This window comes from Arvicola amphibius, chromosome 11, assembly GCF_903992535.2.
Source record: "Arvicola amphibius chromosome 11, mArvAmp1.2, whole genome shotgun sequence".
Taxonomy (NCBI): domain Eukaryota; kingdom Metazoa; phylum Chordata; class Mammalia; order Rodentia; family Cricetidae; genus Arvicola; species Arvicola amphibius.
Genome location: NC_052057.2, coordinates 87,532,050 through 87,559,121, shown reverse-complemented (window position 1 = coordinate 87,559,121; position 27,072 = coordinate 87,532,050). Strand labels below are relative to the sequence as shown.

The 27,072-nt window shown below is 44.3% G+C and overlaps 1 protein-coding gene across 2 annotated transcripts in view; it reads right to left on the bottom strand.

Moving 5' to 3' along the window:
- The window catches only part of Bach2 (BTB domain and CNC homolog 2), a 335,006-nt gene that overhangs the window by 231,130 nt on the left and 76,804 nt on the right, over positions 1–27,072 (bottom strand). For both annotated transcript variants that reach the window (XM_038347946.1, XM_038347948.1), the window contains exon 2: positions 22,927–23,033. The gene's annotated coding sequence lies outside the window, so the exon portion shown is untranslated. The remainder of the gene's footprint in view (positions 1–22,926; positions 23,034–27,072) is intronic.

Sequence of the window (27,072 nt, the reverse complement as noted above, 5' to 3'; positions counted from 1 at the left end):
GAAAGGGGCAGACTCAGTGAGGCAGCCAGTGCAGGCTTTCTTCCAGTCCGCTTCCTGGCTGCCACAGGCTCCCCACCACGATGGCCTGAAATCTTTGCGTGAAAGGGATTCCTTCCTCCTGTGGTCGCTGCTGTCAGGGATTCGGTTGCACTCACGGAAAGTCCTGACTGATTCAACAGCCCACTATATGAATACAAGAAAAATGCAGAAGGCTGTGCAGGCAGCTAACGTGGGAGAAGAAGGAAGGGACGAGAAGACAGAGAGTGGTCCGGGGTAGTGGGGCTTTTGGTGTTGCCCTTGTTATTTTCAGACCGAGTCCAGCTGACTCTCCAAACTTCCCTCCACCTTTTTGAGGCTCAAGTAACCCTCTTGTCTTTGCCTCACAAATGGCAGGACTCAAGACACCGGCCCCTGTGCCCAGCTTGTGCTTTGCTTTTACTGGGAATTTAAAAGTGTGCACAGTAGTATCACACATATGCAAGATAATTTTGTGTAATTTATTCTTAAAAATCATTTCAAAAACTGGCCTGAAGTCCTTAGTAAATAAAGAAATAGCAGAAGAATGAGAAACTGTCCACAGGCCTCGGCGCTCTTACCATCTCCGGCGGCTGAAGGTTCAACCAGTGCCCGGCTTGCTTCTCCTGAAATTGGCATCTCCAGGATGGAGCTCTGGACCAGCACCCACAAACCTTAGGAGTTCTTTAAATCAACAAGCTGTCCTTCAAAGACTTCCATGAGGATGGGAACAAGATGACAGGCAGATGCTGGGGCAGAGTTTACCAAAGACCTCTTAGGCCAACCTGAAAGCATCCCTCTGTGTTCTACAGCTCACAACTCTCATTGATCTGAAGTCAATTAGAAATGGGACTGTCCTGTTGATCCCTGAACAACGGGATCGCTTTGTCCTTCCTCTCACGCCGCCTCTCTTGCCTCTGCTGGGGAAATTCCTCTGCACTCCTGGGGGCAACGCTCAGGTGTCAGTTCTCTGTCAAGGTTTCCCTGCTTCTCCAGGCAGACCTGCTTCATCCGCCCTCTGCTTGTTCACAGCCCGCACGCAATTCTTTCTCTTATGGCGTCTCATCTCGGCTTTGGTTGGGGCTATGATACCGACTGACCTTCCCGCTGGGCTATATAGGTTCTATGCAGCAATGGCATTGAGAGCTTGGAAGTGTTCTAAGGCACGGGGTAAATTAAACAGCAGTTCTAAGACCCAGGCAAACCAAACACACAATCTTAGAGGCACCTGCCTGAGAAGTCTCCGCCTTTACGCTACAAGTAACTAGACCCCTGCCAGGAAAGAAGATACATCTCCCATGGGTGCTGGTCACCGCTGCTCTTCCGCAGTGCAGGACTCTAGAACAGGAATTAAGTACACATTCGCTAATTCAGACGAACCTTTGTCTCATTTCAGATTGTTCCATGTTTCATTAAGGTGGAGTCTTGCTATGCGGGCCAAGCTGGCCTTGAATTTACAAGCTTCCTGTCCCCTCGGTGCTGGTATCGGATGTCCGTGCAACCACACACAGCGCTTCAATAGAAAATTTTAATGGCTGATGTTGACAGTTATGCTTATGCTTATACAAATCCCGTAAAGTCACTCACTGAACTCTGCCTTAACTCTGCTACCCAAAAGATGTCGACTAGGTCCCTAACATAGGAAGCAAGATCTGAGAAATTCTGATGTTCCTAAAAGCATACGGATCCCATATTATTGAGCATACACTTAACAGAACAAGAAATTTTAACAAAAATTGACTATTCCTGCCAGGAACAGTGAATTCCAAGTGAGGAAACAGTTGCTACCCATCCTTATTGCCACTAGGGAAGGCACGGAGTGCACCTGGCAAGCCTATGCCCGCCGCCACGCACGCAGGGGCTGAGTCCAGACAGGGGTCTAATCCATCTTTGCTGGAGACCTGCTCTTGGGTTCCCAGAGCTGCCCCATAACCCAGGACGTTTGATTGAGTTCTGTTAACTGTCAGGATTTAATAAGCTAAGCTGGCTAATGAGAGCTGGCTGGGTCTCACATCATGCACACAGCCAGCAGGCACACACTTTATGGCCTCTCATGGGAGTTCCAATGGTGCTTCTGAGAGGTTAAATTCAGGGTGATGGGAGGGGAAATGAACAAGCGTCCTTAGCCACAAAGGATAGCAGAGGAGATCTCGCCGTGCTTCTCAGACCCAAGAGGAAGACTGTCAATTTAGTCCTCACCGGTACAGGCTGTACCACTATCTCTTTTTCTCCGCGGTTGTCTTTCTGAAGTTCTAATGAGTTCTTAAGATGTGCTACATGAAACCAAGTGTCCTGAGCCACAGGCCCAGTATTCATAGTGAACAGGATAATAGTTTAGAAGTGCTAGACAGGATAGCCTGCTTAACTCCCGCTTGTGGGGGCATCTGGAAACAGAAAAGAAGCAAGGGGCATTTCCTCTCCCTCAGTGTTGCTCCTTCCTAGGGTGGCTATGACCCTGCAGGTGCAGATTTCCTCTTTAGCTCCCCATGGGCAGGGGCTGTTGTTTGGTGCTTTGAAGAAAATAAGGCAGACTCTGGCAACTAAACAGAACTCAGGAAAGGATTCTGAACCCCACCTAGCCTTCCTATATAATCTGATTCTGCCCTTCTGCTCTGTATCTCCTGCCTTTTTCCCCATCGTCCAGACTGGGCACAAGGCAGAAGCGGCAACAAGAGGAGCATGTTCCCTGGGGGAGCATCCCACCAGGTGAAGCTTTGTCAAGTGGAGGCTTCTGGATGATGAGGTGATTTTTCTCAACTGCCTTTTATTTTTAAGTCCTAGCCAAGGCACACCCATCCTGCCAAGAGATCAGGAACGGTCTCTATCTCTCCATGGACGGCGGCTGCGGGTCTGGGGGATACACAGCTGAAGTCTGAAGGAGTAGAAACAAGCTGGAATGCATGGAAAGGCTAGGGGGTAGAGAGGATGGCAGCCTCTACAAGATCCTTTCATATATCAGGGTCATAGTATTTCCTTCCGTTTGTGAGCATGAACACACGCAGGTAATTAGCCAGGGGCTGTCTCCATGGTCAGGGCCCTATAGAGCAATTCCCGTAGAGACTGAGGGAGTTAAGAGCACCTGATTAGTTACCAGAAGCTGGAAGATGGGGAATGAATGGTATGCAGCTGGGCAGTTTTCCAAAGCCCATGCTGCGGCTCATATCAGGAAGGCTGCTATAAACAAGCATGTGTGTGCTCCCGGCCTGATAAGCCAATGGGGGCAGAGAAAGCAATGTAGCCACCCAGGCTGAGGAAACACAGAGAGAACTGAGCCTCCACTTTAGGCAAACAATAGCTCTGTATCGGAAGCAGGTCTGAGAGGCTCGCACACACTCAGAATGGGTCTCTGACGTCTTGTACAGTAAATGACTGTTGCAGGGGACTGGACGTTGGATATCAACCTTTAAGTTAAATTATTCTAACATATAAATTCATGAGGACGGTGTCCTCAAAATTCTCAACACAAAAGCATGCTAAGAGGAGAGCACACAGCAGAATTACTCGTACAACCCCCAGTTCCATAAAATACAAGAATGCATTTAAAAGACATTAAAGATGCCAAAAATATAACAGTAGACAATTTTCTCTGGGTGGTAAAAGTCTGTGATTTTTTTTTCTTTTTTTGCATATACTTCATGTTCCCGTTTTTCTAAAATAAACATATACTACTTCGATGGCAAAGAGCAGAATGAAGTTATTTTTTTTTTCTTTAAAAATTCCCTGAATGAAGTGTCATCTGCTGATGAAACTACGTGGCATGAAGCAGGACTGTTCCTGTTTATAAAATATTGCTACGTACTCATCTTCATATCTGCAAGGTTTAGTATCTTCTGCCTTGCACTGTAAACTTCCTGCAAGCAAAGGCTGAGTCTGTGCACTGTCTGGCTCGACTTGAGAGATGCAGACACAACACCACCATGACAACGACAGAAACGCACTTGGTCCTTTGTTTCTTTGGTGGCCAGCTTTGAAAATCCCTTGTGTGACGCATCCTTCCCTCCTCCCTTTCAACTACAATGTATTAATGGCCTGCTTTTTTCTTCTTTTTTTTGGCAACAAATATCTTCAGAAACTGCTGCTCTTCTAGATTTAAAGCAGAAAGGAAAAGAGTGTTCCTCTACCTCACCTCAGCGTTTCAAACAGGAGCTAGCAGGTCGATTCACTTCATCTAACCATTGGGCTCACGGCCGTCTTGGCTCCTAGAATATAAAGTAACTAAAGGGAGACACAAACCCAATAGCACTGGTCAAGCACACAACACTGGAGCCATAATGGCCGGGTTACCATCCACAGCCTTCTCTGGGTTCTTGAAGTCTTCACAGTCCTCTGACAGAACACTTGCTTTAACTTTTTTCCTTCCTTTCTTTCTTCCCTTTATTTTATTTTATTTTATTTTCAAGACAGGGTTTCTCTGTAGCTTTGGAGCCTGTCCTAGAACTAGCTCATGTAGACCAGGCTGGCCTCGAACTCACAGAGATCTGCCTGATTCTGCATCCTGAGTACTGGGATTAAAGGTGTGCTTAACCACCACCACCTGGCTTGCTCTAACTTTTGAGCTTACTCTCAAGATATACTTTGCTATCTCCACACAGCAGCTTTTGATTGACTTTAGTATGACGGTTATCAAAGGCTAGAAATCATTGTTTAGAGGCCGCTTTCTTACTAGAAACTCAAGATACATAAAAATGGCAGAAATTAATGTCCCTTTTAAGGCTGTCACACAATAGGCAGGAAGGCTGTAAAATCCCAGCTGCTCATTACATTGAAGCACAGAATCAAGTTTTCAGCTCTCTGGCCCTACCCTAGTCCTCTGTCCACGCCCACTGCAGTGGCTAACTTCCCCAGTGCTTGCCCTTTCTGGAGGCTGGGAGTTAAAGTGTTTCATGTGCTTGGTGTTTCTATTTCAGGAAGGCTCAGTTGGAGGGGAGTTTATGGACCTCTGTGGTTGAGCTGGGGTATAAACCTACATCTGTTTACTCTCAGGATGAAAACTGTCCCCATTAACAACCTGCTGACTGAAGGGGGGAGCTAATTAAATGTAAAATCAAAGTAATAGGTAAATATAATTATACCACTTTTAACTTGAGTCTGTTGCGTATACATACGTATATATAGATAGTTGGCTTTCCTCTATATTAAGGACATGGGCCTATAAAGGAACAAACAAACAAAAAATTCACCAATTCTTCTGGAGGAAAAAAATCACAAACTGGAGGGAAGTTAAGACCCTTTATTTAAATAATAGCTTGTCTGTGGCGAACACAGGAGGGTGAAGGCTTGGGTGTGGCCACCTGAGAGATTATGGAGGGAACCCAGAGGCAAATGTACCGAATTTTCGATTGCACAATAGAATCTTTCTGTGGAAAGCACCTCCTAACCGGAAGAATCTGTCAAAGTAAAAATAGACCAGGTCAACAGCATCTGAGAAACACATGAGCAGGATTCAGACTCAAAACACACACACACACACACACACACACACATACACACACACTCACTCACCCTGGGTCAACAGCATCTGAGAAACACATGAGTGGGATTTAGACTCAAAACACACACACACACACACACACACACACACACTCACTCACTCACTCACCCTGGGTCAACAGCACCTGAGAAACACATGAGTGGGATTCAGACTCAAAACACACACACACACACACACACACACACACACAGGGTCAACAGCACCCAAGAAACACATGAGTGGGATTCAGACTCAAAACACACACACACACACACACACACACACACACACACACACACACGCTGGGTCAACAGCACCTGAGAAATACATGAACGGGATTCAGACTACATACACACACACACACACACACACACACACACACACACACCCTCTGTTGTTTGGTCTAAAAAGGAAATAAAACAGTTTCACCCAAAGTATAAAACTTCACCAAGGACTGGGAGCAGCTGGAGTAGAACAGTAGAGCAGGCTGAGGGCTCCCAGCAGGCTCTTCCGGGGGAGGCAGGGCAACTCCAACCTGAGGGCTCAGCCCTGGACCCACAAAAGAATCTCTTGCATGTGTTCACATAGGGATGGGTCATTTTGCCCAAACTCACATGCCAGACTAGCAGGTAAAGTAAAATGCTGCCGATCAATTTGTACTAAGACATGCATGCTCCCTGGAGGACAGGATGCTGGGCTCGGCTTTGTTCTGTAAACTAAGCTGTTTGCTGAGCACCTACTGGAGTTGGCTCAGGATCTAGCTGGGCATTTTTTACATTTAATTCTCACCACAGGTCTTTGAGGAGCTGTTTGTGCACACTGTAAACTGGGGTGGCGGGGGGGGGGGGCATTGCTGGGACCTGTACTTAGAAGTTAAGGAAGCTCCCAGTTGACATCAGGGGTCTGAAAACCATCAGTTCCAAAGGTGCTGACAGGGAAGCCCAGAGGTCATAGGTCAGTGTCATCAGCCTAATGAAGGACAATATGCTGATAACATACATGATGGTTGATCTGCAATGATCAGGGACAACCTTCAAAATTTTCAGCATCTACCCCTGCCTCCCCTCAGCTCATTTTGGTGGCTATCACACACACCGGAAGCCAACTGCTTGTTTCGGATATTGTTAGCATGTTACAAACTTCTAAAATGCCATTTTATTTACATGTATTTGTATTTTACTATGCATGGATTTATCGAAGTATGGGTTAACTTCTGGGACTTTCAGACAGAGCTGTTTCAGCCACTGTATGTGAACATGATCGCTTTGGTTTCAAATGACATCTTCTGTACTTTTCCTTGAGATTCAAGTTGTGAGGGTGTTAAGGATGGGGTGCCTAGGCATTGGTTTATTTGTGTCTATTACATACATATGGTAATACACATGGCAACAAAGACGTGCCATATTGTATACTTGGGTAAAATCAAAACAGACCCTGGTGATTTGTAAAGTTATTCTACTAAGCTGAATCTAAGGATACAGTTAGTGATACTATATGCGCTTTTGTACTAATCCTACTGAAAATTCTGACGTTAAGTACTTCAAACTAGCCTGCCTCCCAGAACCCTGAAAGGTTAGCAGGGACCATGAGCTCACACTACAAAGCTCTGCAGACTGGCGCTCTCCTTTGAGGTAGGGAGAGCTCTCTGCGGATCTGTTTTCCTCACAAATGAGTACCAAATAAAAACAGCGCTTTCTAAAGGTCAACCCCACACAGTTCGCGGCTGCGCCTCTGCACTGTGGGCATGACCCCCGAAACGACTTTGATGTTGATTATTGATGGAGAATTTGAGCACAAACCATGTCTCTGTGGCCTACACAGTTTTCCTTTTATACCTTCCTAAGAAGACTAAGCCAGGATGCTGAAATTTTAAGCCAAAGTTGCAAAGGTAAATAGCTAGAGAATACACAAACAGAACTTACATGAAGGAGAGGAAGGTAACCTTTGAAAAAACTGCCAATGGGAAGAACACGATTTCTAGAGATAACAATACAGCCCAATAATGCTTTTCTTAAAGGTACATCCAAGTCTCCAAGGGAGGTTGTCCCTGAATTGAAGTGGAATTTTCTAGAGCACAGTAGAATGTTTCAGTAAAGCCAAGGCATGAGCCACGCCTTGAGTGGTCTCCTGAGCATCAAGCTGAACGCTGGGTAGAGGATGCTACTTAATTCTTTTTTCTTCCCTAGCAAAGGGGGTGGGGCATGCTAGAGTGCTCTTCTTCATCCTCCAGTGTTTATTTGCTGGGCTCTTGCTTTAGGTTGGTTGAACTGCTGAGGTGTGGCATGCGAGAAGATTCTCAGGCAGGACAACACGCATGCCACATTGCAGGAAAGGTAGGGACGTCAACTAAGATACATCGCCTCACCAGTAAGGACGCCTCACCTCTGAGGCCTTGACCCCCGCAGGCGAGAACTGCTCAGTTAGCACTAAATGCTAACCTTCCAGGGTCTGATATCCCTAAGACACTGATTCTTCACATGAACCTTTACTACCACTGTACACAACTACAAAAAGCCGTCAGGCCTGAAAGCTTGTTCATCCACTGCCCAAACGTGACTCACTTCTAACTGACTTACTACAATCCTCAAACATTTAGTGAACATTAACTATATGGAACACTCATTTTAGAGAAGAAAGAGGCAGAGAGCTACACTCAAAAACACCCCCAAACATCCGTTACACATCACTGCAGAAAGATGGAATGCACTCCTCCCCTATCTACTGGGTCTGAAGCCGTGTTCAGTGCAGTATGTAGTGGCTTAAACGAGAATGACCCCATAGGCTCATATACTTGAATACTTCTGATCCTTTATGGGAGGAACTGTTTGGAAAAGAGGGGGGTCTGGTCTTGGAAGGAATATCATTGGAGGCAGGGTTTGAGGTTACAAAAGTCTGCACCATTCCCACGATCTCTCTCTCTCTCTCTCTCTCTCTCTCTCTTTCTCTCTCTCTCTCACCTTCCCTCCCCTCCATCCCCTCCCTCCCTCTCCTCCCTCCCTCCCTCCATTATACTTGTACATGAGATGAGAGCTCTCAGCTCCTACACAAGCACTGTGGCTGCCTGCCTCCTACCATGCCCTCCACCACGATGGGCATGAACTCACCTTCTGAATCCGTATGCCCCTGTAATCTCTTTCTGTAAGGTGCCTGTGTCTCGTCACAGCAAGAGGAAAGCATGACACAGTGCAGGGACAAGCAGGATACCACAGTCCTACAGACTTCAGAGATGATCTGGCACATTCACTCCTTTGTGTGCAGAAGCTGTTTGGATAATCTCATAGGATCCACGAACCCTTCTCTCCCTCTGAATGCCTATTGACAGGACACGTTTGCATCTTGGCATTTTAAACACCAGGCTAAGGACTCTGATTCTAATTCCACTGCTTTCTTTTCCATTTGTAGACATCACGTTTCCAACACAGGATATGACTTGCCCGCAGCCACTCAGCAGAAACCATGAGTAGAGTAACCTGGTTGAAACCGAAAGACACCGACACCCAGCAACGGACCAGCAGAAGCCAGGCTTATCATGCTGCTGGAGAGGTGAAAGGTGAGTGGTGGCAAGGACTGTACCTCTTGTCCTCTGGTTCCAGCTGAGTCTCTCGCTGGAAAGCCAGGAGGCTTTCTTTACCTTGCCCTCAATCCAGCGTCCACCCAAAGCTCAGGCTGCCTTGACCAATGTTTGTCTCAGAAAACTTGAAAGAAAAAAAAAAACCCAAAAACAAACAAACAAAAACCCGCTTAACCTGGGCACTTTTAGAAAAAGAGTGAGGGAAATCCTACTTTACAGAACTCTAACAAGAATTCTAAAGGACTGTAATTGAGTTACGTCCTGGATACTTAGTAAGTATTCTGAATCAGTGTCTGCCTGTGTACTTAACAGTCTACTCAAGCATCAGCAAACAACCTTCCTAGAGAACTGCCTTCATGGCTGAATGCAACCTTCCAACTATACCATCAACTGGCTCGTATGTACACGGATGAGTCTTTCAGAAACTGGAATGTCCTGGAGTCTTACACGAGTGAATACATTTCTTATATTTCAAACTCAGTTAGACAGACGTTCTCTGGAGTCTGGGTGGCAGAAAGGAAGTGCTATAGATCTGGGAGCTGATTAGATGGGAATCCAAATGGCCAATCTGCTGTACGTAGACGTGTGATATTAAGCATCGTGCACCAGAGTCTCTGAGAGCCCCTCATCTGAAAAGCAAGAGTAATGCCACCCACTTTTCAAGTCCTAAAATAGTGTTGTTTATCAAACATCTACAAAGGTCAAGTTCAATCTAGTCTGTTCTCCACAATCGAGATTCTTTTTTTCGACCAAAAGAAAACCTACGGCACACTGATGTGTTTGAAGTCATTAGAGTAAAGTTGTGTTTTTAATAGAACATTAAAACAGCAAGACAGTGGTTTCTTGACATGAAAGTTCATGACTAAAATCTTAAACAGCATGGTTTAGGGTTAGTGTTTTCACACTGCCTGCCAAGATTTCAGACTCTGCCTACTTAACGTTCTCAAACTGCTCTCATTCATTCTTTATGGGAACTATTTCATAAGCAAGTTATGTTAAGAAACCAAAAATTTGCAGTAGAAAGTTTTCCTGAGTCTTTGCTTTTTACTTTTATTATTATTTTTTTTAAAGAAGAAACCCTATTCAACAGGCAATGGTTATTCAACAGGAATCTAAATGGTTAGCGATTCTTAATGTAGAGAATTCGTAACTTTTTATTGTAATTGAAAAGAAACATACAAAGCAATTACTTAGTCACGGATAAAACCCACATTCCACTTTCGAAATCATGACTAACCTGACAGGAGAGACAAGACTCTCGTAATTAGATACTGAAGCCCAGCCATTCAAGACAAGCACCACACATTACCTAGTTTTCCTCTGTAGTCACAACACCCTTCTTTTCCTCCTGGACATATATCAGCAATAATTGAACATGAAATTAAAAGGTTACTGTACTATAAGAAATCAGTTTACATTTTTAGCAAAGAATAAAGCCTTGCTAATTTTGATTTTACTAGTTTTGCAAGGAGAGAAAGTATCCATTAGCAGGGCGCATGAAATTCTCTTGAGAATAAGACAAGACTCTTAAGGGAGCAAAGCCATAAACAAATGTACAAACCCATTTGCGTATTGATGCCTGGAGTCATTACTGGGCATGCACCCAATGGAATTCCCAAGCCTGGAGACTGTCACACTCTTTTGGTGCTCTTGAAGGGTATATGCTCAGGATCAAATGAAGCACAGACATTTTCCTAGAAAGATGGGCAGCTTGATTGCATGGGGATATATCTAAAGCCATCTAGCATAACTGCCATTCAGCCAGGGATTATACTACATTTCCCAGGCTGCCTTGCCTTTGGGTAGAGCCGGATAATTAGTTCTGACTAAGAAATGAGAAGAAAAGATATCATTGTGCTTTGATCTTTCAGGATTAAGAAGCAAAGGCTCTTTTTCCTTGCTCTTCTCTGTCCACCGTCCAGAGGAAGACAATTACATGTCTCAATCAGTGATGGCGTCATGGGTTGAATTATCCTCCCTTCCTCCTCCGAATTCATAATCAAATCATAAACCACACTGTCATCTCTTTGAAAATGGGACTATCATCAGATAAATTAGTTAAGATTAACTCATACTGGAATAGAGAAGGCCCCTGATCCAGTATGACTTGTATTCTCATAAAAGAGAAATTTGGGACCTGGTGTGTTGGCCACTTCTGAAACTCCAGCACTTAAAGGACAGGAGTAGGTGTATCTTTGTGAATTCAAGGCCAACCTGATCTACCTAGCAAGTCCCATCTCTGCTAGAACTAAACAGTGAGACCCTGTCTCAAAAAGACAGGAAGTGGAGGGGCAGATATTTGGACCCAGGCACAAACACAAGAAAGATGAATTGCAGATCAAAGCAAGCAGCAGAGAGAGAAACCTGGACTATACCCCTGGTTCACAAACACAGAAGTAAATAGCCCTGCCTACCTCTCAGTCTTGAACTTCTAGTCTCTAGAATGGAGAGATAACACAATTGACTACTCAAGTCACCCAGCCTGAGGTACTCTGCTACCATAGCCTGAGCATACCAATACAGACAGTAAAATCCAAGATTGAAGGGGCCTGCCACAGAATTCCATCACTTCAGAATAAAAGCATACCGCAGATCAGGTACCTCCGTGGGACTGAGCCAGAAAGGAAACTTTTATTGTGTCAGGCCAAACAAGCTAGCAGCCTATTTGCTATTGTAGCTAGTATTCCCCTATATAGGATTTAACTCCTTTAACTGAATGTCAACGAAAGCAAACAGGAATACATCAGAGAACAATGCAAATGCCATCGATGTGAAACCTCAGAGAAAAACAAACAAACAAACAAACAAAAAACAAAAAAAAAACTGCCAAGAAAATTTAACTTTACAGGAAAGATATTTTGGGGTCATTTCCCCAAATTCTCACTAGTATACACATTCACTCTCTCGTGCTTATAGATATATAATTTCCCCAAGAATTGCAAATAAGCCTTTTTACTGCATATTAGGTAGCATTTCTTCTAAGAGGCCCTGGTCTAAAAGGCTTTGACTTGGTGCTAAGGACAAGAACAAGGGTGCAATCTCATTACTTTAAAACAATCCAAAAAGAAGTCACTGCAGTCGGAAAATTGCTGGTCCTTAAGTACACAGCAAGGTAACCAGCATGGGCTATGTGGGTGTTATTCCTTCTCTCTTGTAAAAAGGAAAAGGGAAGGATAGACATCCTAGCTAAGAGTTATTGGTTCAAAATCCCTCCAAAGCTGAGCTGGCAGCTGGATTCTGTTTATTGAAAGCCAGGGCTGGTTCTGCCTGAGCTCAGAGCTCAATTCAGAACATGGCATCTGGATTTAAACACACAGCAGCAGCAGCAGCAGGTGTCCAGGACATGATTGCTGCAAAGTGAAAACAGGGGCCCCCGGGCCAGCCTGATCTAAACGAGGAGATGTGTGAGGGGAGGGCAGCCCACTCCCAGCAGCCAGGGAGCAGGAGACTCAGCAGATCCTGCATATACAGGCAGGAAGCACGGGGACACCACTGAGGCTGACACCTGACGAGTCACCTCTGTCATAGCCAGGAACCGGCCCTCAGCGGTGACTCCTTCCTTCAAATGATCCTTGTTCTCATTAAACTACAGACTCTGGCAAGCAAATGGAAAAGCTCAGAGAGCATATACTCCCTACTGTAACTCTGCTTCACTGCGGAGGAAACACTGGGTAAGGATCGGGAGAGAAAAGGAAATGCCTTCTTTCATAAGTAAAGGAGAGAAATCACAGCCACAGTAATTACAATGAAGGCTACGAAGTGAAGAAAAATAGGAACTCGAAGTCTGCGTGGCCCAATTTAAACCTCCATCAGAATTCACCTTGCACCTTTTCCCTGATTTTCTTTGGGTGTGATCTATCCAGAATGTCGGTGATTCTGCAGCTGTACATTTTATGTGTAATAATAATAATAATAATAATAATAATAATAATAATAATAATAATAATAATGAAATCCTTCTCCTGCTGTTTTCTCTCCCTTCCCCCTCATGATCTCTCTTCTCCCCCTTTTCTTCCGTCTTTTTTGTGAATGTCAGGGCTGTCATTGTCACACAGCCTGACATGATTAGTGTTTCTGACATTACAGCAGAAGCAGACAGAGAGCCGGGAGCATGGATGGAGGGTAAAGGATGTGTAGCCACTTCAAGGAGTCAAGGGGAAAAAAGGCTTTGTTCCTTTCCAAGAGACCCCCTGATTGCTGGACAGCTTAGAGACACGCTGGATTGTTTTTTCTTATTTATCCAATGAGTCCCTCTCTCCAAGGTGTAGGTCTATTCTGAGAGAGCAAGGCCACTGGCTCTGATTTCAGATACGATGGAATCGGAAATCCAGCGCATGCTTGGCTGTGCAGTAACGGCTGTGCACTGTGAACAGGTAGCGCTAGTCCATTCCGCTAACTGACACACTGCGCTTTGCCGCTCTAATGATGCCATCTTATTAAAAGAGATAGATGATCCACTGTTCTCCAAGCATCTGTTCCATGCTCCTGTCTCTCCTTCAGTACCAGGACTCCCAGCCACTGCACACCAGAATCACATTAAAACCCCAGGCAAGGCTTGAGTCGGGCGCTACTTATCAAGGCTTTTCAGTTGTTTTTTTCTTCTCTGGACCCTTTCCGGTTTCCCCACAACAGTCAGGCACAGACACAAGAGGTATGAACAGTTATAGAAAGCTGTCATAATGGAAACTGCTTGCTGAGTGCCCAGCACGAGGGGCCTCTGTCTGGCCAACCTTTAACTTACCCCACAAACCTGTGAGACACAGCGCATACCACGAAGCTTCATGCTGAGTGACATGCGCAAGTTGTTTAGGTGGAGGCAGGTGGAGCCATGGTTTGAACAAAGATTTATCCAAATCAAGGATGCTTTCAAAGCTCCATTTTCATCCACGGGACAAGAAAGTAGAGATGGCTGCATCTTGATTAGCTCTCAGGCAATGCAGGTGGAAGCCGCTACTCAGCACCCTCATGCCCAGGAACCTGAGCCGCGGGTTTGTTTCAGCGGCTTTCTCATTAAATAAAAAGGTAGCAATTTCCCATAATGAATGTTTTATACATTATCCCGTTGTGTATCAGGCCTCTAAAATACACATTATTAAAGTCTATTAAAGTCTGTAGTTAGCAGCATCACTAATATGCCTTTGGGGGCATTATTACGATGAAACAGCATCAGTCTCTCACAGAATTTCAACTGCTAAATATTCTTTTTCTTCAATACACGTGCCTATTTTTAGCCATAATCTCAGCCCAGAGCTGTCACAACAAATTGTTTATGGGTTAGGTTTAAGAATAATAGAGGCATACACTGTGAGTTTTGCCCAGCACTTTTTTTTCCCCATAATTTACCACAATATCCCCCTGCTCTAATTAACCGGTGTTCCTGACCGCTATGACATGTGTTGACACCTTCCCTCCCTGGCTAGGTCGGATCTTTTAATTAATTGCTTAGATTTCTGCCTAATTGAGCCTGGACTCTCAAGATAATGCTTCTGCATTTAAGAAGGAAGAAGTTACAAAGCTGTTGCAGAAGAGGAAGGAGGAGGAGAAAAGAAACCCAGGTAGACAAACCAGAGGGGCACAGAAGCCATGATTAACCAAGTCTAAATGTTTCCGTTTACATGTTGACACTGCCACTTATGTTTGTCCAGAAATGACTCTAAACACTAAAGGAATTTTGCAACATGCAGTTTTGTGTAGCCTAAGTAGGCATCTCTCTATCTAGTGCAGTCCACCCATCAATCTTATCACACAGAGGTTTTTAAAAACAAAGTCAGTGATACACACGTGCTCCAAAGCAGAGTTCCGTGAGAACATCTAACAAATGAAACCCCTTAGGACCACAGACACAGGAAGAGTGCTGGCTAACGGTCGCATACTGTAAGGTCCCCAATGTCCAAAGGCAGAGGGAAGAGCAGGTCTAAAGCACCAGATTAAAACCCTGCCTTGGGAGCAATCTCTTTGTTGGCTGTTTCCCGTCTCCCTGTTCGAGATGATACTGTTTGCAAAATCAAACAAATGAGCCAATATTCTAAAGATGAACAACTACGTAATAACTAAGCAACTAAACAATCATGTTCCCCATCACCAATTAACTAAATAGGACGTAACCTAATTACATCCATTGCTGCTTAGTAATTGAGAAGAAAAGGGCAGGACTGAGGACCGGAGAAGGGAGACAGAGCAGCCCTGATTCACAAAGGCCGAGATTACCAGCCTTTGTTACAGAATGCAGTAGCCATCAGCCTGACAAAAGACTGCAGCACACAGCAAGCTTCCCAAGAGCCTCTGTGCACAGCTAGGGGTACAGACTCAGTAAAATATAGGGGTGCAGAGACAAATCCACCCAGTCAACATTCAAGTACCACATGAGCCTGGCACAAAACTCATCAGTATTGGGGTAGCAGAGCCTGTTTCCAATGAAGACAACTCTAGGCACTCCTCTTTAAACCCTCAAGAAATATGGGTGAAGAAGACCCCCAAATGAACCATTACAACATGTGTGAAAGCACCACTCCACTGAAAGTAGTGGTGAGCCCCTCTCACCTTCAAGTGAGACCTGAAGATATGTTTTAAAGCTCTATCCCAATTCACCACGAGGCCTTTCAGATTGTGATTTCATTGCTACCATGACAATCTATTGCCCTTATTTTCTCTGGCTGCTTTTCTACTCTGAAACTATACTGTACCTCCTGCCTACCAGGATTTTCCTTTATCTTCTCTGGCAGGTTTGGGCACTATTAGGTCAGGCACATGATTCCCTCACTAAGGCTTTCCTGGGTCTGTGTGACAATGCAGGTAGCGCATAGTGCCTCGGGTCTCTTTGGACCACACCATCACAATCACTCATGTAAGGGCCAAGCAGAACAGGCTTTCAGTATCTACTCCAAGCCCTGCAGACAGCCTCTCAGCCAAAGCAGCAATGACTGTTCTACTGTGGCTGCTCTGAGATTCAGAGAATTGCATTCCCAAGGAGACACAGTGGGTGCTACACCCTTCTGGCTACACACAAAAGAAGGGAGGCTCAAGTTTGGAAGAAACAGTTCCACAAAACTTAGGAAACAAATCTTTAGAATGTACATATTCTATAGAGTTATCTGCAGACATCTTAAAGCCAAGGATTAATCGACACAGTTAATGTTTTACGAAGTGTCTTCTCACAAGGCCCCAACCAGATATCCTAGGTTATCCAGTAAAACCTCCAGTGCCAGGAATGAGTTATACCTTGATGAGTCATTGGCCAAAGGAGTCTAACAGAACCTCCTGCCACCACCCCACTTCAAACATCACAGGCTATTGCCAAGGCTAATGGTTACTTTTTACAACCTTATTGCTGAGGACAAGACTTACGTCATCAAACATGGAGAAGGCAAGCTGGTGCTTAACTGGAGGCTTTACCTCTACTGACTAGTGTTAATAGTACTGGAAGGTTCTCTGCCCATCACCAGAAGAGGAAAAAAAAAAACAACTCTCCTAGCTACAAACCCTGCCACATGCAACAGTGACCTGCCTGCAAAATATACTGGTGTAATACTGGGACAAATGTTATGGGAGTAACCACCTACTTTTTAAAATTGAATTTAAGGCCCATTCCATGAGATGGAACCTATACCTAGTACTGCAAAGTGTTAAAAAAAAAAAAAAACCCGAGACTGGATAGGTCACTGGCACAGGGAATATGTAATACTATTATTGTGCCAAAGTAACATGTCAACCAAATGACTCCTAATGACACTATTAGATCAGTGCCTTTCTCAATCCTAATCAGATAAGCTTCTTCTTGTAGTGATGGGAATTATCACTGAGACCCAGAATTGTAAAATAGGCAAAGAGTCAGAGACTTTGGAGTAGTCATAAAGGCTTTGTCTTCATCAAATCTTTCTTCAAAGCTCAGGGATCTACGTGGACAAGGAAGTAGAATGATGGTAAGTGCCGTAGGTGACGACTCCAATGAAACACTGTCTTCCAGACTCAAGAGGACAGATACACATAACAACTTACAGAGACTGTGGCAGAACTCATTAAGATCTGCACAGGTTCAAACCAGATAGGATCCCAGCACTGAGAGAGGGAAGAGGACACAGGATTTAATAAGGAAGCTATTTGCAAAGCTGGCTTCTCCAGATCAAAGCTGGTTTAATCAACCTCGTTCTCCTTTCTGTGTTTCCTCTAAACATCATTAACCCACACATCTCAAATGTGAGGCAACTAAAATAGTGCTTATTTTTAAGTATTTGCCTTTTCTGACCTTTAATGAAATACATAAATACTTACAGGAAAGTTGGAAATACAGAAAAATCTGGATAAAGAGAAAAGTGAGAAAGGAATGGCTAGATGTCACGGACTTTCCATTGTCAGCATGTAGGGTAGTTATCGTCTTGTCTTTTATTGTGTACATTTTTTAAAAGGTGGAATTCATATCTTAAACGTAATTTAGTATTTTAAAAATTACTTTAGCATGATGACTTCCACATTGCTGAAGAAAAATGACAACATACATGTGACTAGATACTGCTATAACATGTTGACATGCACCGGCATGCACAAATCTTTCTAAACACTGAAAGAACAACCAAAGCCTACAGAGTGTGATGCCATTCACCTTCCAAAGTTACCTGTTTAGGTCACTACGTACCATATCTGCTTGGCAATTATATTACATGGCTGTACCACACTTGCTACCTGAGAAAATGACAATATTTTCTTTAGTATCTTGGCAAAAAAAATTTACATAATTTATGGTGATTTTTCTTTGAGTTAATATTTTATAAATATAAAGGTATGTGAATGAGGCTTTGGCATACGATAGTCCCCTTGAGAAAGAAGTTCTTTCAGTGTGTATCCTCAATTCCTACCTCTGCTGAGTAAAATTTCAAATTCTCATCCATTATAATTTATTTGCAGCTTACTTGATTACTCGTAGGTTTAAAACTTTTCATGTGTTGTTTATTTTTGGTTTTCCTTTATGTGTTTTATATTTCTGTTCACTTTCTATTAAAGCAATTATTTCATCTTATCATTTGTTGTGATGTGTAAGCAATTCGCTATTTATACCTATAACCAATTAGCTATCTATCACACGCATACTCACACATAGTCACACATACATACACACTCACACATACACACACATACACACACAAAAAAACCTCACCTTGTCTTTTAAACTAGTTGATAATATCTTCTGATGTAAAGAAAAAATAAGGTAAGTCATAGGTGAAACATTCTCTGTCTTTAATTTCTGCCCCAGGAATTGAGAATGCCATCCTTATTTAAAGATCACTTAATGTTTACTTAGCTTTTCTTTCATGTCATTAGATTTTTTTAAAGCTATAGTTCCTCAATTTCTGACCCAAGGAGGATTAGCCACCGCCTTCAGGGAAAGACAGTTGAGGCTGATTAAATACAGGCTGAGCATTGGTTGGAGCACTAGGGCCATGCTGAGGGGGAGGTGGACAGCTGCTGGCTTTCCTGTGGCCCATTCCTTGTCTGGACCCAGTAGCATTTTAGCTTGTTCTCCCAGCAGAAGAAGTTTAAGCTGGAGAATCACTTAATATCAGGTTCATGTTTAAAGCTCAGGATGGGATGGCTCTCTCTGCCATTGGCGGAGCAGAAGTTCAGTCTGTTGTTCCTTTCTGACTGGCTTACTGTAAACATTAACACACAGAACTCAGGATGTGTGTGAGAACCTGGAGGAGCTGGTGCTCAATAAAACATTTTCATAAATAAAATATATTTGATAATCTATAAATTATAAAAGGTAATTGATAAATGAAAGCCATGTCTACACTAAGGGCTGGGTGGATAAGCAAGGGGAGTGAATTCTGGATTACACTGCTTCATGGTATGAGCAAAGTAGGAAAGACTGTAAATGAAGTGAATTTCGGGTGTACCTTTTAGCCGACTGTAGGGACACCAGCCTGAGTGTCAATGTGAAATTGCTTCCACTGCTGGAACAGCAGAGTGGGGAACTAGGAACAGTCAGAGAAGAACCTGGGGGTGGGGAGTTAACTAACCCAGCAACAGCATCTGTGCACAGAGGGGAGGTCAGAGGCATCCCTAAACCCTCTTTACCCTTCCAAAGCCATCAAAGCAGAGCGGGCCTCACCAGAACATGACATGAGTGTGGAAGAAGGCTGTGTCAATGGTGGAGTGCCGAAGGGGTGGGGGGGGGGGATTCATTTTGTGTGGCATCAGAAAAAGTGATTTTTGTTTTCCAAGTCAGATGGAATGTACTCACAAACCCAGAGAAGAGGCCATGTGACAGACCCTCAGGAAAGTGATAACTTTAAGAAAGTGAGGGGCCATCACCCCAAGATCGCCACAGGAGGGGCTTCTGGGAGCAGACCCTGTCACGAGTGGTGTGGGTGTGGCTTGTGACCGCCAAGGCCATGTACATGAGAGGCATCGCTCTGCGCTGCTTTCCTCGACTTCCCTGCGTTTTGTCTGGTGTTTCTTGTTTTTGTTTTGTTGCAAACTACACTTCTTTCTTTACAGCATAACAGTGTACACAGAATATAGATAAACCCCAAACACTCGTCCTTGTGCCTAACAGAAGTGTATGATGTGATATGTGGTATAAATATCAGTAAGAATGATTCCAGAAACCAGAAAGGATAAAGGCTTTTTTACACAATTCAAAAGCTAAGTCCCCATGGTGAAATTTGTCAATCCTCATAAAGTCTGAAACGTCAATTTTGCAAAAATGCCTGAGAAAGTTGGAAAGATGGTCTTCCAGTCTAAGGGGTAGGGGTAGGGTGTAGAATGGTATCCCAGAAAATATGCATCTTATGATTTCTTTAATGGATAAGGCTCTGATTGTACAGCCACTAAGCCTGTTTTACAACGTGAGGAAGGTGAGTCAGTCTGAGGTGAACTTTCTAGAACGCACATCCAAAGGACGTAATCCCCACATACTAGCCTCAGGAAATGGCGGTCTATTCACAGTGAATTTAGGAATATCTTGTACTGCAAAGTACAAGCCCACAGTACTGCAAAGGCTCAAGCAGGGCCACAGCTATCCCCTCACACCCAGCCACTGGTAAGAAAGGGAACATTTGAGAAATAAAATCCCTGCCTGGTAGATGCAGCTCACTAGCCCTAGGTCAGCCACATGATCAAATTACTACAATAAGTTAGCAACCCCTTTGTTCCATGGGAGCCATTCCTGTTTTCTAGAGGGTTTAGCCCTGAAATAGCACAAAGAAAATCTCTCAGCAGTATCACCCTGGTGCTTTATAGGAGTAAGAACTCTAGAACACTGTGGCTACCTTTTGTCTTGACTGCTCCCTAACTGAAATCCTCCTAGCTGATATTCAGGAAGGAAGGACAGAATTAGAGAATGTGTCTAATAGAGAGCCACAGTTGAAATGTCTCCCAGCTTTCTAGGAACAAATCCACTTAGAACACCAGCCACACCCATGACCACACTTCCAGCAAACTGTTACATTCCTCCCTGATGAGATGACGCTCTGGTTTTACTGTATTGAGAAGAGCTGTTTCCTCCCCCAGAGCAGGACCTATTCTTTGTCTGTTGCCAAGAAAGCCATAAAAAGAGGGAGAAAAATGCTGACCAAGGGAGGTGACACATCCAGCTTAATCATACTTCCAATTAAAATGATATAAAGTAAGGCACACAGTGGGCCATGCAGGCAGAACATGACTTCCCAAGCACAGACACACCTACTGGTTCCCAAGAGTTTGCTTCCTGAGTGTGCACTAAGAGCAAGACCATGACATCAGTTGTGGAGATGCCCTGCAGGCCACTGGGAGCTGGCTGATGCCACAAGCTGAGCACATGGATCAGAAGTTTCCCGAGCACTGCCTTGACTTTCTTGTATACCAGCCTCAAAATAACAGAAGCCAGGGCTTGTGGGGAGAGACTTCTGTCTCCAGCCATGACTATGGGGCAGAACCACAGTCTATCCTTCAAAATTCCCTAGGCTAACTTCTTGCCTGTTAAAAGGTGAGTCCTTAAGCTTGGATAGGGACCTGTGGGGGAACAGTGGGACATCCAACAGGCTTCCCTTTTTCTGGGGGCGGGGGGAGTACAGGACGGGGTGGATAGTAGTTCGGTTCAGCCAAAAGTAAAATTCTTCAACATATTTGTTTGGTTCTACTATTGCTGTTTTCTTCTGGTTTTCCTGGCCTCTTCAGATATGGTAGCAGCCACAACATCCTATTAAGGTGCAAACATCGAAGGGGCCTTAGCTCTTCCCACCCTTATGAAGGAAGACTGCCCTAAGAACAATCACTTGGGGGTAGCTTCAGACTGGGAACTCAGCAGGTAAAATGCCCTTTCTGCGGTCAAGACCAAAACACCCCAAGTGCTGTACAACTCCACCACAATCCCTGCATTATTTTTTATAGAAAACACTCTCCTCAAATGCTGGCCTTGCCTCCGTCACTGAGCTCATACATGGTCTCTGGCCACGGCTCACGTAGGTTTCAGTCAGAGGTGATTTTTGTCAAGTGTCATGGGGAAATAAATACCAGGGGGCAATTTTTGTTGTCATGACTAGAATGGGAGGAAGGGAATACCACCAAGAATCCTAAAATGCAGAAGACACTCACTCACTCTTGAGTTCCCTTGTCACGGCGCCAAGTGTCACGGAGAGAAGACTCTGCTCCAGCCATTCAAACGTCTGCTATTCCCGAGCACACCAGACCCTTCTCATAGGCCTTTGTGCTCAGACCAGGTTTTCCCTTCACCTACAGTGTCTAGTTCTACACCATCTGCCCAGAAAATTATCATTTACCATCCAGATTCCAACTCAGAATTCCACCTCCTCTGTACGGTCTCTCCTAGGTCATGACCCTGGTTTTGTTTCTTCACCTTACTTGCCACAAACTAGAGTAATCTGGGATGAAGATCCTCAGCTGAGAAACAGCCTCCCTAAGATTGCCTATGGGACAGTCTATAGACCATTTTCTTGATTAATGGTTGATGTGGGAGGGCCCAGTCTACTATGGGCAGTACTTGTGCAAGTGGTTCTGGGTTGGATAAAAGAGCAAGCAATGGGAGCAAGCCAGTAAACAGCGTTCCTCTACGGTCTCTGGTTCTATTCCTGCCTTGACTCCCTGATGACGGACTGCAACCTGTAAGCCAAATAAAACCTTTCCTTCCCAAAACACTGCTTCTGGTCACTGTTTTATCACAGCAATAGAAAGCTAAGTCAGTCACAGATCTGGCTGCTTCTTCTGTGCCTCTAGAGCTTCTGGTACATCCCTTATTAGAATACTCAAACCTGAAATAGTCTGCCACCTGCTAGCAGCTCAATCCAAACCTTACCCATCGCTTACCCCTAATGGGCCTATCTGGGATTCAATGGCTACTCAGCAAATCAGAGAGCAAATGGAAATGCTGCACGTACTTGCTAGACTCTCTTGCAGCTATGTCTATGGGCTAACAGTGTCCCAACATCAAAACTGTGCCAAATGTTTCCATGAGGCCTGTAATACAGACAGGTACTATACATGGCAAGTGACACATAAATTAGTACATTTCACCCACTGTGATTAGCATATTACACATGGGAAAAAGAGAGGCTTCAAGAAGTTGGGTCACTTGCCTGAGGTCTAGCAGAGAGGACAGTCATCTCAGGAAATCTGGCTCAACAGACTAATTCTCTATTAGTCATGTCACACAAACAGTCAGCATTTCAGCTATCAAACACCTCTGGGAAATGCAAGAGATACTCTATAGAATCATGAAATGTCCAGCAGCTCCTGCACCCTGCCTGAAAGATGGTTCGTGGACATTACATGACCAACTGTAATGGCAGGAAAAGCAACTGCCTCGGGCCACAGAGACATATGTGCCCAAGAAAATTACGATATAGGAAAATTTACAAAGCATATTTGAAGCATCCTTTACCTTGTTCATGCTGCAGTGACGGGCACAAGGGATCAGACATGTCACAGTGTGAAGCAGCTCCTGAAGGTCCTTCTTGTTCTGGTACCCTCACTTCCTGAAGCCGACAGCTGCATTGTAAACACAAGCAAGAAACCCATTAGGCCCAGGAAAAACTCAGTAAAGTTCTGTGTCCAGCAGGGACTTTCTGCCATGTCTACAGTCACTCATGCTATCCATCAGGACAGTCACATGGACTTCTTGAGCCCTTGGCTCTCAGCGCAGCAGGGAAAGCACTGAGGACAGCTCACAATACTGCTGCTCACCCTCTAGCTTCTTAGTGTTCTCAAGGAGGTGAAAGTCTCAACTAAGAAACAGCTGGTGAAACCGAGGGCTGTTTTAAAAATTGTATGCAATTTAAATTAAAATAGCAAAGGAATTTAGCGGCTCCGAATTGGAGAGTGCAGGTCTAAGCAGTCATGTTTGTAGTCTTGGGGCGTGCCCATGGCTCAGAAAGTGCTATGTACTACTCTACAGAGCCACAGGGACAGGGTATTCTTTGAAATAACTAATTTTTGAGCACTTCCTAAGAACTCAGACCAGAAGCACTGGTGAGCAAAGCCGACGACTTAGGAATTTCTAGCTGGTACTTAGATCTCTTTAATAAAGGCAAGAAACTGATGAGTGGCAGCAGTGGCGTGTACCAGACCCTAGTGCCTTTCCCTACCGACCCCAAGGAACCAAAGAACTGGTGGGCAGGTCAGAGTCCGGCCACATCATCTTCAGGACTGAGATGTAGACCCTCCTTGGCAGGTAACACTCCACTAAGGGTTTCAGTCAAACGAACAAATTAATTCAGTACCCCATCCCCCCTACAAAGACAGAAGGAGGATATGTTTTGGATTGTGGTATTGGTTCTTTACAGAGTTTAAAATTACTTTTAATTAATTTTACATTTAGGAATGAATCTGTGGTAGGCACAGTTCCAGGGCTTTTGTTCTGTCAAATGTTAAACAAAAACAGGAGTAAAATGTTTCTGATGACTTGAGCAGGCGTGTGGCTTTTTCCCTTGAAAGATGCTCACAGGAGCGAGAAGAAGACAAACGTGCATTGCTCAGTTCCTTACAGTCACCTGACAAGGCATCATTTTCCTCAGATGCTGCATCTAGCAAGTATTTAAATGTCTGAATCTTCCGATGAAAAATGGAATTAGAGACAACTAGAACTACAAGGTTTTCACAGTAAAAATCATATTTAAAACTAGAACAATATCTACGGGAAGGAAGGAATCCTCAGACTCTCAATGGCCCACCACAGCTCCTTCTGTTCTTAGTTCTCTGTCTTTGTCCATTGGAGAATACACATTCGCCAAGGCCAGGATACAAAGTGCATACTGCAATCCCCATGTTGACACTTTCTATGACTATGAAAACTATTTTGTAATTGTCTTCAAACGATAAATTCTTAATCCACATGCACTACTATTCAGTGAACATAATGTTATACCTGCTTTTTATTTTTAATAAACCAGGAGAGAAGGTAATGACATTGTCAATCATGGAAGACAGATATTCCAAAGAAAATGACATGCCAGCCTTAGCAGAAACACAGCTTAACAACAGCACACAAGGAAGGACCCAGCATCCCATCTCTGCAGGGTGAGTCTACACAGACATCTCCATAGGCACACAATGTCTGGGCAACAGTGGCTTCAAAGGTATAAAAATTCAGTATCTGATTGACTAAAAGGTGAGTGAAGAATTATGAAAGATAACTGAATTACCAGAAGCAGTGGCTAATTGATTTCTGACCTTTAAGGTAGAAACTATACATGCTGTTTCTTACTTATTCCATGTATTGATCCATTTCAAAACCAACCTATCACATGACTGGAAAGCTTGACAAAGATGCTTGACCAGCTACCTAAATAATCCAGCTTTCACATACCACATCCTCAATCCCTTAGAATCTCAATACATAGTTCTCAGTAAACGATCTGTCCCCACCTCAGGTGTTCCTAGGTCATCTGCTCGTGCTCCCGTCTGCACCCAAACTTCCCTGAGGGAGCTATAAGTGACATAGCGAGTCCTTTGCTCTCCCTCACAGAGTCAGGGTTGATACACACAGTTAACACGGGATTGACAACAATTTTGATAATCGTTACATAGTGTCTTAGAGGTTTCTATTTTTAAGGAAAAATATTTTAGTGCCAGGGTTTAAATCGTTTTTAAAAATGAATGTCTGTGCGTGTGTGTGTGCGTGTGTATGTGTGTGTGTGTGTCTGTGTGTGTGTGTGTGTTGAGTGGGAGGAGTTAAGAGCATGTGTGTGCATGTAGGTGCCCTGCCCATGCATGCACATGTATGTTCAAGTGTTCTACGCTTTATTCTTTGAGACAGGGTATTTTACTGAATCTGTCGCTCACCTGTGGCCTAGGATGGCTGGCCAGCGATGCCCCCAAGTCCCCCTATCTCTGCTGCCCACCGCTGGAATTAAAGGTATGCACTGCCAAGGACTTCCATGCCCAGCTTTTAACATGGGTTCTGGGATGCCCACTGAGATGCCCATGCTTGCACACCAGCACTCTGACCACTGAGCTGCCTCCCTAGCCCCAGGGTTGCAGATCCTCTTTAACCCTTATCGGGAATAACATACAGCTGTTTGGTAGTTAAGAGTATACGATGTGCTTCTCGGGTAATGCTGCCTGTTCTGATGGCAACCTGAGAGATAGTTTTCCTAAGCAGATACAAGGGTGTAAAAATTACCTTTGGTCATGCTATAATAAGATGGAGATTCTGGCCTAGAGGTGACTTCCTTTTGAGATACTATGTAATTAAAACATGTACAAAGACCAAAGGAAACCCAACATCCTCTCTGCTTATAAAATACACATGTACATATATATACACCATAAATAATGACCACTGTTATTTATTTATACCTCAGAGAATAGATGACACTTTAGGACCTTGGTCAGTTCACTTGTGGACAGCAACCGAAAGCCTGGCCTTGTTCTATCTACCATTCCCACCTCTACTGAAACACGGAGAACCTGGGTGTCCCGCAGTCAGTCTGGCTATGAAGCAGCATGGAAAAGCCTGCAACTTAAAAACACAACCTGTCCTCTTACGCACAAACCATTAAGTCAGAAGCTGCCTAAGAATCAAGGGTGTCTCCAATCGATTTCTAAATATTTTCTTTTTCTTTCAAGAAGTCCAGATCCCCTCGTATTGAACAGAATTAAGTATAGATTTGAAGGGTGCCCTGAGAAAACCAACCCCGTGTGTCGTTGTGTTTCCTAGGCAGCGGATCCTAACAAAATTAACCCAGTGGTTAATAAAGCCTGTGCTCAACCTGACACAACTAGAAGGTTAATGAACTGTAATCATTCAAGGCAAGAACAAGGAAGCAGGAATAAGCATGCAGTACTGGGGACGAAGTATCAGAAGAAGCAGAGAGAGGATTCAGGGCTGTAGCTCAGCAGCCAAGTGCCTGCTCAGGAGGCTCAAGGCTGAAGTCCCAGGTTCAGGGAGGAAGGGAGGGAAGGAGTGCGGGGAGAAAGAAAGAAAGAAGGTAGACAGGTAGGTGGGTGTGAAAGTTTCCCAAATAAAGGAAAAGTAAGGGTCAGGTAAGCAAATAAAACAGCATTGGCAATACAGCCAAGGGTCCCTCACCAGCCAAGTCCTCTCTATGATGGGGACTGGGAGAATCCCACATCCAGTGGCGTTTCTAAGGTTATATAGGCTCATGGTTTGGGCGTCTTGGGCATCAGCAAGTGGGAGTTGGAGGAAAGTGAAGACTGGGTCTACCTGTTTCACCGCTATTTACCAACAACCTCCACCTACGGTGAGACATCTGCTTCACCAGGATCAGCGCTAAGATACTTTGAGGTATGATAAGAAAATAAGCCAGCTTGATTCCATTCTCCTCGCGCTAAGGGAGGCTTAAGAGTGTCAAGGGCTGCTTCTTTGAGTGCCAGGTCTTGGCCCTTGAAAACGCCTTCGATACTGACAGCTTCGATATGCTGACTTGGGCTTTTCTCTCCCCTCCGAAGCTTCTCTCCCTTCCCAGCTGTTTATTCTAGAAGCCTTTTGTAATCTGTCTTGAAGCTGGGTAGCTCAGGCACTCCAAAGGGCTAGAGGCTAAACCAGGCAAGCATTTCACTGTTCACG